This window comes from Pimephales promelas, chromosome 3 (genome assembly GCF_988280905.1).
Source record: "Pimephales promelas chromosome 3, fPimPro1.hap1.1, whole genome shotgun sequence".
NCBI classification, from domain to species: domain Eukaryota; kingdom Metazoa; phylum Chordata; class Actinopteri; order Cypriniformes; family Leuciscidae; genus Pimephales; species Pimephales promelas.
Genome location: NC_142771.1, coordinates 14338485 through 14349996, shown reverse-complemented (window position 1 = coordinate 14349996; position 11512 = coordinate 14338485). Strand labels below are relative to the sequence as shown.

General features: G+C 36.3%; 1 long non-coding RNA gene across 1 annotated transcript; it reads right to left on the bottom strand.

Annotated features, from left to right (window-relative positions):
• Nucleotides 1-3329: 3329 nt before the first annotated feature.
• Nucleotides 3330-10381, bottom strand: LOC120490058 (uncharacterized). Its single transcript, XR_005624841.2, has 4 exons — nt 10237-10381; nt 10017-10100; nt 4491-4728; nt 3330-3749 (listed from the first exon to the last, which is right to left on the bottom strand). It is a non-coding gene; the product is annotated as an uncharacterized LOC120490058 (long non-coding RNA).
• Nucleotides 10382-11512: the final 1131 nt, after the last annotated feature.

The window sequence follows — 11512 nt, the reverse complement described above, 5'->3', positions numbered from 1 at the left end:
TCAGTTGTTGTACCATTCCGATCAAGTAAAAAGCACCAGAGGGTTAAAATGGTCATTTCACATTCTAGGCACATACATACTGCACACTATTTCACTCCAACTCATAGCCATTGTTCTGTTACAGATATGGATTGCTTTGTTCAGCATATATAAAACCATATGTTCTTTTTTGTCCTTTGTCTTTTTGTTCATCTCTCTCTCTCTCTCTCTCCCTCTCATTTCATTCTAAGTGGTTTGTATCTGTGCATTTGTTCCCCTTTTCCTGAACATCTGCTTGTGTGTTTTGATTATGATATTGGATTACCTTCATTACTGGGATGGATTCTAATTCCAGTAACTGTATGTGTGATTTGGACTAAAACACTGTACTCGGATCCTTCAGATTGATTACATCTTGTGTTGTTTCACGCACGTACATTGAAAAAGAATGGGCCAGTGAGCGAGAGAAACCGAGAAAAACCCTGAATAATTATGAGCCCCAGAGAAATGCTTGACCTTTGATTCATAACACACCAAATACTCAGGATATAATTAGGAGATAAAAAAAAATCAGTGCAAAAACCATGTCATTCTAATCCCAAATGCCTATCATAAATTATTCTCTCTTAATGATAAAAAAATCTGATTATGCTGCAAATCACACAAATACTATTTTAAATTACATAAAATAAAGACACAATATTCATACTCATTTGCTTATGTCAGATACATTAATCTCTTTAGTATTTTACATATTTTAGTTAGATGAATATTTATTTCTCCGGAAGGTACAACATTCCACCTGCATTAACTAAACTTAAGGGTATTTTTTTTACATATCGGCTATAATAAGATGGAGAAGACCCTTATTTACTCACTCGCAGTCCACAGATGTAATATTTAGTGGAGTTTTACAGAAAATTTCCATCACAGTTTGAAAAATAATATTGCATATTTTATTCTGATTGTGTACTCAGCCAGTGTGTCTCGTGCACAGCCCTTAAAACATATATCACTATTATAAATGATAGTACTTTCACATTTCATAAAGATTTCTTTTAGAATAAAATGATAAATGCAAAGTTTTGGTACCCCACGCCACATCCGATTATATGACTGGAAAATCCAACGATCATTTTTCAAAGGATTGCAACTATTTTGGATCCTTAATTCGAGAGAAAATATCAAACATTGTCTTCTTGAAGTATTAACAAAAATAAAAATAATAATAGGGTAAATTCACTGTCACTGAATTGTATTCAGGCTAATCGGTTCAAAATAAAAATGGAAATTCATACTGTAGGTATATGCAACTTTTGCAAACAACAACAATAAAGGGCCCTTTTCCATGGAGTGCAAAAGTCGGGTTTTCTGGAATTCATCAGCCTGCATTATTTTCAACATAGATTTTAAATAATCATGACTCGTTTAATGCCAGAATTCGAGGTAAACAAAAACTACTTTTCCCATGATGCTGCACTGAAAATTATACCAATCAAGGTCAGGGAGTCGAAAGAAGCAAAAAGAGCTCTTTAGCTCCACCCACTCCAATAAAGGGCAGCAAATGACGTGATTGAGTCGATCTCCCAACGTTGAGCCAGGAGTGAAGCAGAGAGAATCCAAGTGCAAGCATTAATTTAACAAACAAACAGGTAATCCAGGGCAAAACAACAGAACATGAACTCAGGACAGGCGCAAGAAAATGATACAAACAACAACTCACAGAGGTTTAAATACACTCTAAAAAATGCTGGGTTGTTTTACCCCAATTTTGGGTCAAATGTGGACAAACCCAGCTATTGGGTTACATTTTTAAATGACATTTTTACCATAAATGACATTTTTGTCCATATTTGACCCAAAATTGGGTTAAAACAACCCAGCATTTTTTAGAGTGTACACAGACAAACAAGCTAAACAAGATAACAAGGGGTGGGGCTAATTAGAAATGCCTGGAGAGACTAATAACCAAGAAAAACTACAAAGGACTACAAAACATGGCATAAAGCAGGAAATAACTAAAGTCCATACAAGACAAGGAAGGAGAACACAAGACAGGAATCGTGACACACACATATATAGTGGCTTACCATGAGGTTTCAGTCAGGGCCTCCAGTAACAATCTCAAGGGATGGGCACTAATGCACTCTATTGTCAATAGTATATTGATGTATAAAGCACATTCAAACCATGCAGCTTTCTGTTGGTCAATACAGCAAATTTGTTACAAACTTGAACTAGATTTGAAATCCGAGGAAATATCTGCACTCAAGCTAAATTTCCGATCGATCCCATTCTGATTGAGACTTTATTTCGTCTGCAATAAATGTGACCGCAACTTAAGCGTCAGCAACACTCGTGCAAACTTAATTAAAATGCCACAATTGAGTAGGGCTGGGTATTGAGACAAATTTCACAATTCGATTCGATTTCGATTCACAAGCTTGCAATTCGATTCGATTCAATATCGATTATTTTGGATATCAGTATACAATAAATGGCATTTTTTCTCAAGGAAATCAAATCTCTTAAATGCTGTAAACTATGGTCTATATATATAGTCTAGTTGTAGCCTACTAGGCTTCATTAACCTAATATGAACTGTTTTGTAGCTATACAAATACTTAAATTACACTTTTATTTATTTTTATAATAAGAAGATTATATGAAATATAAACATTTAAATGGTGGCTGTCATAAAAACTTGCCAGATTTATTCAAATATGTATTAAATATTGAAGAACACGAGTGTGGACTAACGAGTTTATGTGGGTTTTCTGGGGTAAATATGACGATACATGACATTGAAGCTGTTTAATTGACGTCTTTCCACGGTTGAAACGCAGATTGAGCGAATCAATGTGACATGATACGGATTTCGATAAGTTGTACTCGATCTTTTAACACACTTTCAGATGCTCATTCATGTTTATTTCGCGCTGTGACTGCTATTATTAACCCGGAAGAGAGATCAGCGCTGCTGCCTCTGGAGCTGCGCCAGAGCGATCTCACGCCACAGCGCCAAAACGGCAAAACGCTATTAATGTTTTTGAATTTCTAAAGAAAATGGACGTAATTTGAAAATTGAGACTTTGTTTCATATCAATAGTAACAAAGCAGGACAAAGATTAGTGCGATTTGTTGGATGTGCGCAGCCGCGAGTCTCATTCATTCAAATGAAACAGGATGACTAATCGATTCTTGAGATTTAAGAATCGATATCGGTTTGTATGACAATTGAGTGTGACGTAAGAGTGATTTTACAAATGATTTACATTTGCTATTGCTAGTGTTTCATGAATGAGGCCAATGAAGCACATGAGAGGCTCTACCAACACAGTTGATTCCTATTGAGTTTTAGATTAGAGTAACTTTATTGTCCATTCTGTTTGTCACAAGGCGGAAATGTCTTTGTCATACATAAATACATCTACAGAAGTACTTTACAATACAAACACAGAATTAAACCACAAGATATTTCCAAACATCTGATTGAAATATACTTTGTGTTTATAACTTAGCTATACCTTAAAATTGACATTACCATTTTAAAAAAAAAAAACATTTTAATAACAATGTATTCTGAGATGACCTTATATGTGAATGATGCATGCTGCTCTGCTTACTATTTTTGGAATAGCATTGGGGGAGAGCTTATAAATGTTGCAGATCAGGTTTTGGAACAGAGCAAATGCCTTTGTTTCTCTTTTAATTTGAAGGCCACCACTGAATGAGAGATCTGGAAAAGATGGTCCACAAGAGACTGTGTTCTGAAAAAGAAAGAAAAGACAACAAATGGATGACAGAACTGTTATGTTTGCTATGCTAACAAGACATTTGAAATGTGTTTTTAAGTCTGATATACATTTGCTTTGCATTATTTTGATGTTTGAACAAGTTTGTTTCATCCATCCCTCCATCGCCTCTTTAGGCAAATACCTCCTATATACACTATTTCAAAATACCCATCCCTCCCTCCCTACCTCCATCCATCCCAAATAGCTCATATATAGACTGCCATTCAAAAGTTTGTGGTCAGTTATTTATTTTTTTAACATCATTTTGAAACTTTATGCTCACGGCTGCATTTATTTGATAAATACAGTAAAAACAGAAATCAATTTTATAAATTACTTTCTTATTACAATTTAAAATAATAATTTAATTTATATATGATGGTAGAGCTGTATTTTCAGCATCATTAACGTTCAGTGTCATATGACCCTTCAGAAATCATTCTAATATGATGATTTCTGATCAGTGTTAAAAACATTGCTGCTTAATATTTTTGTGGAAACTTTAACAAATAGAACGTTCAAAGAACAGCATTTATTTAAAACGTATCTTTTTTTACATTATGTCTTTCCTGTAATATTTGACCAATTTAATGCATCCTCGCTGAAAAAAAGTATTGATTTCTTTCTTTCAAAAAACAAAAATAAAAATACAGACCCCAACGTTTAGAACGGTGGTGTAAACACACATAAATGGGTCCTCCCAGGAGTACTTACAAACAAACATTCGAATGCACATGCCGCACATGGCGACCACGCTGGCGATGTTGAGAGCTCGGCCGCACTCTGGACTCATCAGGCAGTTTTTGGTGCTCATGCAACACCTGCAGCAAGCACCCCGAGTCTTATCAGGAGAGCTCTGGTTAGTGTTGCTCGTGTGCTGCTGAGTAATAACTTCTTCATAGGACGGTGGTGGTCTCTTGTAATCTTCCTCCATGGCTCTCCTGGATCGGGCCTGAAGGGGGATGAGAGAGAGAATTACGCTGAGACTAAGAGATGCGGAGAATCAATCGATTGTAATTACGTTCCAGTATCCGAGAGCATAGTTTCTTTGTCATTAACTGATATGGAAATAAATCGATGCTCTATGGATCTCGTGAGCTTTATCTGAATGCTGTTGACACTTTGCTCGACGGAAAATTCCTAAGTTGGAAAGATGTTTTGAACCTGTAATATTAGATTCGAACGTGACGGTGCTTGCCTGTTTTTACGTTCGGTGATTACCCTACGGTGGCCGAGAGAGCTCAATGGGCTATATGCACGCATAAGTTCCGCATTTGACGTAAGGATGCTCGTCCATTTCCGGTTGTGGAGATTAAAGCGAAGGAAAACCGGAGAAAACGGGATTATGGCAGAGTCTTCAATATTTACTGTCCTCCCGTCTTTGAAACGAAACGTACATACGTTTAGATGTAATTTTATATATAGTTATGTTTATTTAATATAATTTTAAAAAGAAGCATTAACACAACGAGGGGTGTCTGTTTTATCTGTTTTTGTGACTAACATTAGTATAACCATGGAGTATAAAATTCAATATAAATTCTCGGTATTGCATTGGACTCTATGATCGGCGGAAGTTATCGAGCATCCTTACACCTTCACCGGAAATAACGCCGTGCATAGAGCCCATACACTGCAAATGAAGAAAACACATGCAAATAAGAAGAAAACAACGCAAATTAAGAAAACATCTTCGTTTTACAACAAACGCGAATACTCACAACCAAATACAGAAACGTGCTTCAAAAGTTAATAGTACAACCAAACACAGAAACACAGCTCTGAACACAATGGAAATGTTTCTAGGGAACCCCAATAAAAGATGAACCTGGCTAGGACATTATATTGCGATATTGCTCAATGACTAGCTACTTTTATTTTATTTTTGAATTTATTTTTTATCGCTAAACAGACTCGACATATGCCATAAACCTTTATATACAATATGCAAAATGTATTAACACTATGTTCAATGCACTGGGGTTGCCACACGGGTGCTAAAAATAAGCAAAATTCATTTTTAAAGTCTTAATAAAAATGTTTTTCTAAACTCTGGCTGTTGCTGTTTACTTACGATATTTGTTTATTTAAAATGGAATTTATTTTTCAAATTATCATTGTTAAAAAAATATGTCGACATCTGGACTTCCAACCAATCTGCAAACAATCGCTGACTGTCGGTAACAAGCGTAACAAGGTTAAAAAAATAGACACAATATTGACTTTTTGTTCTATTTCAGCAACGAAAATATTTCCAAACAAAGATCATAGTAACAGAATGCATATCAAATTAAAACTCATTTCCTGAACGAATCAGCCATTTAAATGAGTCGTTTAAATAAATGGCTCAATGACTTACTCATTCGGTTGCCTGTCGACCGCTACTGGTGGTTTAGTTTCATGTTTAAAAGTATCATTATTTCAAATAGCCTATTTCCTATTTGTTGTAGCCTATACTCAAACAATCTCATAACATTAGCTATTAAATGCAGTTGTAATTTTTTAGGCCCATTTAATTTGATTGGCAACAGCCTTATAGCTGTCTTATTATTCTAATTTAATTTATTGATAAAACGTAAGAATTTAAAATGAAAACGATTATGGAAAAAATGCCCTTTATAAAAGGTTAAAATATAAATATGCAGATTTAAATAATGTCAAAGCTGGCTGCTCACTGATGAGAATATGGCTTCAGAATAAATTATTTTTACAACACAAATAAAATCCTATGTTTTTTTCTGGACAAGCAATTTTGGACAAGTGAATTAAAGGGATAGTTCACTTTGAAATTAATTTTTGATATGTTTTAGCTTACCTCAAGGGCATCCAAGATGTAGTAGGTGTCTTTGTTTCCACAGTATTTTCAATTTTTACATTTTTTTGGTCAAAAACATATTTAGATATACTGGAGATTGCAATGGAAGACGATTTCAATATATCTAAATATGATAGTGAAAGGTAAAACTTCCGAAATCTCCGTGTAAACAATGCGTGACGTAGACGCGCGAGAGATCACTTCCGGCGTAAGGTCTGGAGACGGTTCAGTTCAGTTCAGTTGGACATCTGATTCAGATCACTTCGACGGCTGTTAACAAGAGGTAAAAACGATATAAATACTGTTCGTTTTCTCACACAAACCGCGCGTTTCGTGTCTTAGGCCATCAGTGTGTATTTACATTCACGAGTCATTAAATCATGTTTAATTTGGACTTCTCTGTGCATGCTCTTTGAGGTGAACCGAGGGAGGATCCCTTTAACCTCCAGTGTATGACTGACAGACAACAACGGTTTGACCTAAAAATATCAAAATTGAAAATACTGTGGAACAAAGACACCTACATCTTGGATGCCCTTGAGGTAAGCTAAAACATATCAAAAATTAATTTCAAAGTAAGCTATATCCCTGGCTTTAACGATTTACTTGTTCAAAGGACAAGTGCATGAAAAGGCTTATTGTCGAGCCCTGGGTTGGCTTTATTGTATATAGTCTAGTATAGATATATGGCGAGCCTTGGTATGGTTTTACAGAGCCCAGTCTATTCTGTAAAGTTATCATGATATGCAGAGTCAGGGCTGTTTTGCACATTAATCTGACAATAAATGTGGCAAACACAGTTTTTCTCATGCACACTGTAGGATTACAAATGTATCAGCATGTTTAATTAGATTCCAAAACAATAGAATGTGAACTGAGAATGTTATAGGCTACATTGTGTTTTACATTTTAAGGTTATGATGATGATGACGACATCTTCTGTTAAGCATGAGAATCTTGCCAGTCCTGGTCTCTCCATTGAAAGGTAAATGAGTCAGAATACTGAGACTCCCACACCCTTTGTCTCTACGATAATGTTAAGGTTTGAGCAATCTAGTCAGGCTGATTGGATTAACAGCTCAAAGCTCGTCTTAATATCTGCTATATGCTTTGTTTGAGAGCGTCTACAACTCTATATAACTCCTCCCCCTTGTGACGTATGTGAACACAAGACATTTTTCTTGTAGTTAGACCTGGCTACGATTTTCGGACAAAGCAGACTACAGCGATGCAACAGCAATAAAGAAACATTTCTGTTGTGGTCTGTGCTATTTGCCGCGCGTTTCTGTGTTTGGTTTTGTTGTGAGTATTTGGAGCACACGTGTTGTTAAACTGATGAAGATGTTTTCTTCATTTGCATGTGTTTTATTCAGATGCAGCGCATAGAGTTCTCTCAATCACAGAGATTACTTAAAGCTACACTGTGTAAAGGCCATTGCATACTGAGTACGAAATTTTCGTATGCGTATTTTCGTGTTCGTCAGCCTAAAAATTCGTCACGCATAGAAACCTTGCACACCGAGTCCGTTGCGTATTTATTAAACCTTTGCGGGAAAAAACGCAAAAATACCAAATGGATTCGTCAAGCAGTGAGGATGATTTTTGCCCTCTCTCTTATTGAAAAGAGAAGAAAGAGAAAATATTACGTCCATCCAATCCTGAAATTGCGCCGAGAGGAAGGAGAGTTCCTTATCAAGGAGTTGCGAATTTATCCTGAGCGATTCAAAATTTACCTCAGAATGTCAGTGGGACAGTTCGATGCTTTGCTAGCGATTCTGGAGCCACATATTAAAAACAAGACCACCAATTTCCGTGAACCAATCGATTCTGAACGGAGACTGGCTGTGTGTCTGTATGGACCAGGAATGGACACACACACAAACACACACACACACACACACACACACGCGCACGGCCCGGTGGAAGCGCTGGGCAGACAGAACAGCTAGGCTGTTATTGTGTATTGCGCCCAAATAATACATTAGTTATCGAATAGGCTGCTAAATCACACCTTATTCGATCCTAAATTTCAATCTGATTGAAAGGGGAGGTTTATTAATTTAATAATCCAATATAGAGAAGAGAACAAACACTTGATCGAATTGAAAACCGAAACTGAAAGCACGGCGCATATGTGCAATGATTTGAGGACGAGCTCCCCCCGGCCCTGAATTGTCAAAAGACCTCTCAGAATGCTGGCTCTGGATGCGAAAAACGCAGAAAATCGAACCCGATCCGATTAATTTTATGACAGACGAAAGTTTCGGAGGCGGTGTGCAAGCGTGACTGACATAACGTGAGGTCGAATTTTTTTTTTTAACGTGCGAAAATTTCGGATGCGAATTTCGGACTCAGTGTGCAATGGCCTTAACTCTTTTAGTTTATTCTTAGCTAAAAACACTTAGTTCATTCAAAAATATATGTGGTCATTAATGTACATTTACTTCATTCAAGTAATAAAGTATTCTCGTGAGTGTATAATATGCCATTGAAAATACATACGGGTAAGAGGTTCTAATGTCGGTCGCCATGTTGCCCCTCCATCTTGAAAGTACATTAGCCAAAGAGGGACATACCCGTTAATTCAAGCTTCGCCTTTCGCGTTTACGTTTGAGTTAACACTCATGGACGAGGTCGAACTGGAAGCCATGTTAATCTTGGACTACATTTGCCATCGTAGGAGTTAAAACGAAATCGGAATTGAGAGGAACAGACACTAATATTCACTGGATGGTCATATACCTTTTCACCGCTAGATGGGGGTAAAAATCACACAGTGTAGCTTTAAAGGAGCCGTATGCAAGATTGTGGCCAAAACTGGTACTACAATCACTTTAAATTACTGTAGAGCGGCGTATCCCCCATATCCCCCTCTGTGAATCGAGTTTTTTTTTTTTTTGGTTTCGCAACGTTAGACATTATTTTATCCGATTCGAACATGTTTGTAGCTGCAGCTGTGGTAACTAGAGAAGAGCTGTCAACCCGAACGCCTCAACACTACTGACTCTGTGATTGGTAGATCGGTGGAGGGTGACGCATTAGAACAAAACACAACTTGACAACATCAACATCACTTGAGGGCTGCAACTTCACTCACAAATGACAATATCCTGGCTGGACTACTGTTGTCAGTGATATAAGTATTTGAAATGAACATGATTTCTTAAGGTCTAGTGACATATCAGAAAAAATGTGTGATTAATTTAAATGGGAACAATGAGTGACATAGTTGTGAAATGAATGTGCCCTGCCGCTCAAGGGCAAAATTCCAGCACAATCATTGAATAATGCGTTCCTAGTCATCTGTTTTTCTTTCACAGACTCAAAGCTTAGAGCTTCTTAAGATGTAGAACGGATGACACTTTTATTACACCAAACTTTTCCACACACACACACACAAAATCAGTTCCAATCAAATAATTTACCCGGACTAGGCTTCTCCTTCAGTCCCACTTCTGGGTTTATTTCTTCATGAAATGGAGAAGAAATTAAAATCCTCAATCACTGCACTGCCACAAAAAGAGAAAAGAGCATGGAAAAGACTTCTCAGATGATCTTGTTTACCCCCTTTGTTCCTGCTGTCCTCTTTTCGCCTTTTAAAAATTAAGCTAAAATGTTCATTTTAAAAAGTTAATTCGAAATTACCTTCGTTGTCTTGCTTGTGATGTGACAGGGCTGGTCTGATGTACACCTGGGTGGATTCTTACATATAAACACTGCGCCTCTGTGACGGTGTGTTCCACAGGGCGTGCAAATCAAGTTTTTCCTGCCTGTACTTTGAGAGACGCCTTTTAAAGTTTTGGCTTCCAGATTTTTTGTTTTCACTCTTGAATACTTTTACTTCTTAATCCCTTCTGTTATTTTTCCCTTGATGAACAGAAAGTTTAAATAATCTTTAGTTAATTCTGATGTTTGAATCTGAGAGGCCTTCCAATAGCTTTCCTTGCCTGTCACCTGAGAGTCAGTCATTTGGTTTTTTTGTTTGTTTGTTTGTTTGTTTTTTGCATGAATGCACACGTGTTTTCACTTTTGAATAGATCCTAGATACATTTCACAAGTATTTTCACTTTTGAATAGATCCTATAGATACATTTCACAGATGACACTTTGATAATTCACAGAATCAGCTGGTTTTTTTTTTTTTTTTTCTTTTTTGCATGAATGCACAAGTATTTTCACTTTTGAATAGATCCCATAGATACATTTCACAGATGACACTTTGATAATTCACAGAATCAGCTGGGTTTTTTTTTTTTTTTTTTGCATGAATGCACAAGTATTTTCACTTTTGAATAGATCCTATAGATACATTTCACAGATGACACTTTGATAATTCACAGAATCAGCTGTATTTTCTTTTTTAGGCAACAATATACAGTTTTCATTGTGCAATACAAATAGTGCCCATCATGGGCTACAAATTCACTGTAGAAAAAACAACAACAACATTTCCTTCATAGTTTTCAGTCCCTTGCTGTACAAAAAATGGCATCATGAAGTAGGAAAAAAGTCTTCGTCCAACCCATCAGCTTCCATTACGCACATCAGGTGATCTAAACCAGTTGGCCTCCTTGAGAACCTGCAGGGCAAGAAATAATAATGAAAAAAATAATAATAATAACATGACAATAACTTATTATAGCACACTTATTTTAAATCACACACACACACACACACACTGGTCCATGCAAAACACATTGGAATATCTAAAGGGAATATCTAAGAGGAGGCCTGCTTATTATCAAAATAATATACTTTAAAGCTGAATGCAACACTTAATTGAATGTTAAATGATGTAGTATAATTGACATTAATTACTTTTATTATTTTATGTATTTTACTTGACTATTTAGTGTGTAATATGACTGTAACATGAATAATGTTAAAACAAAAAGTTGAATCTGTTAACAATGTTGACTGG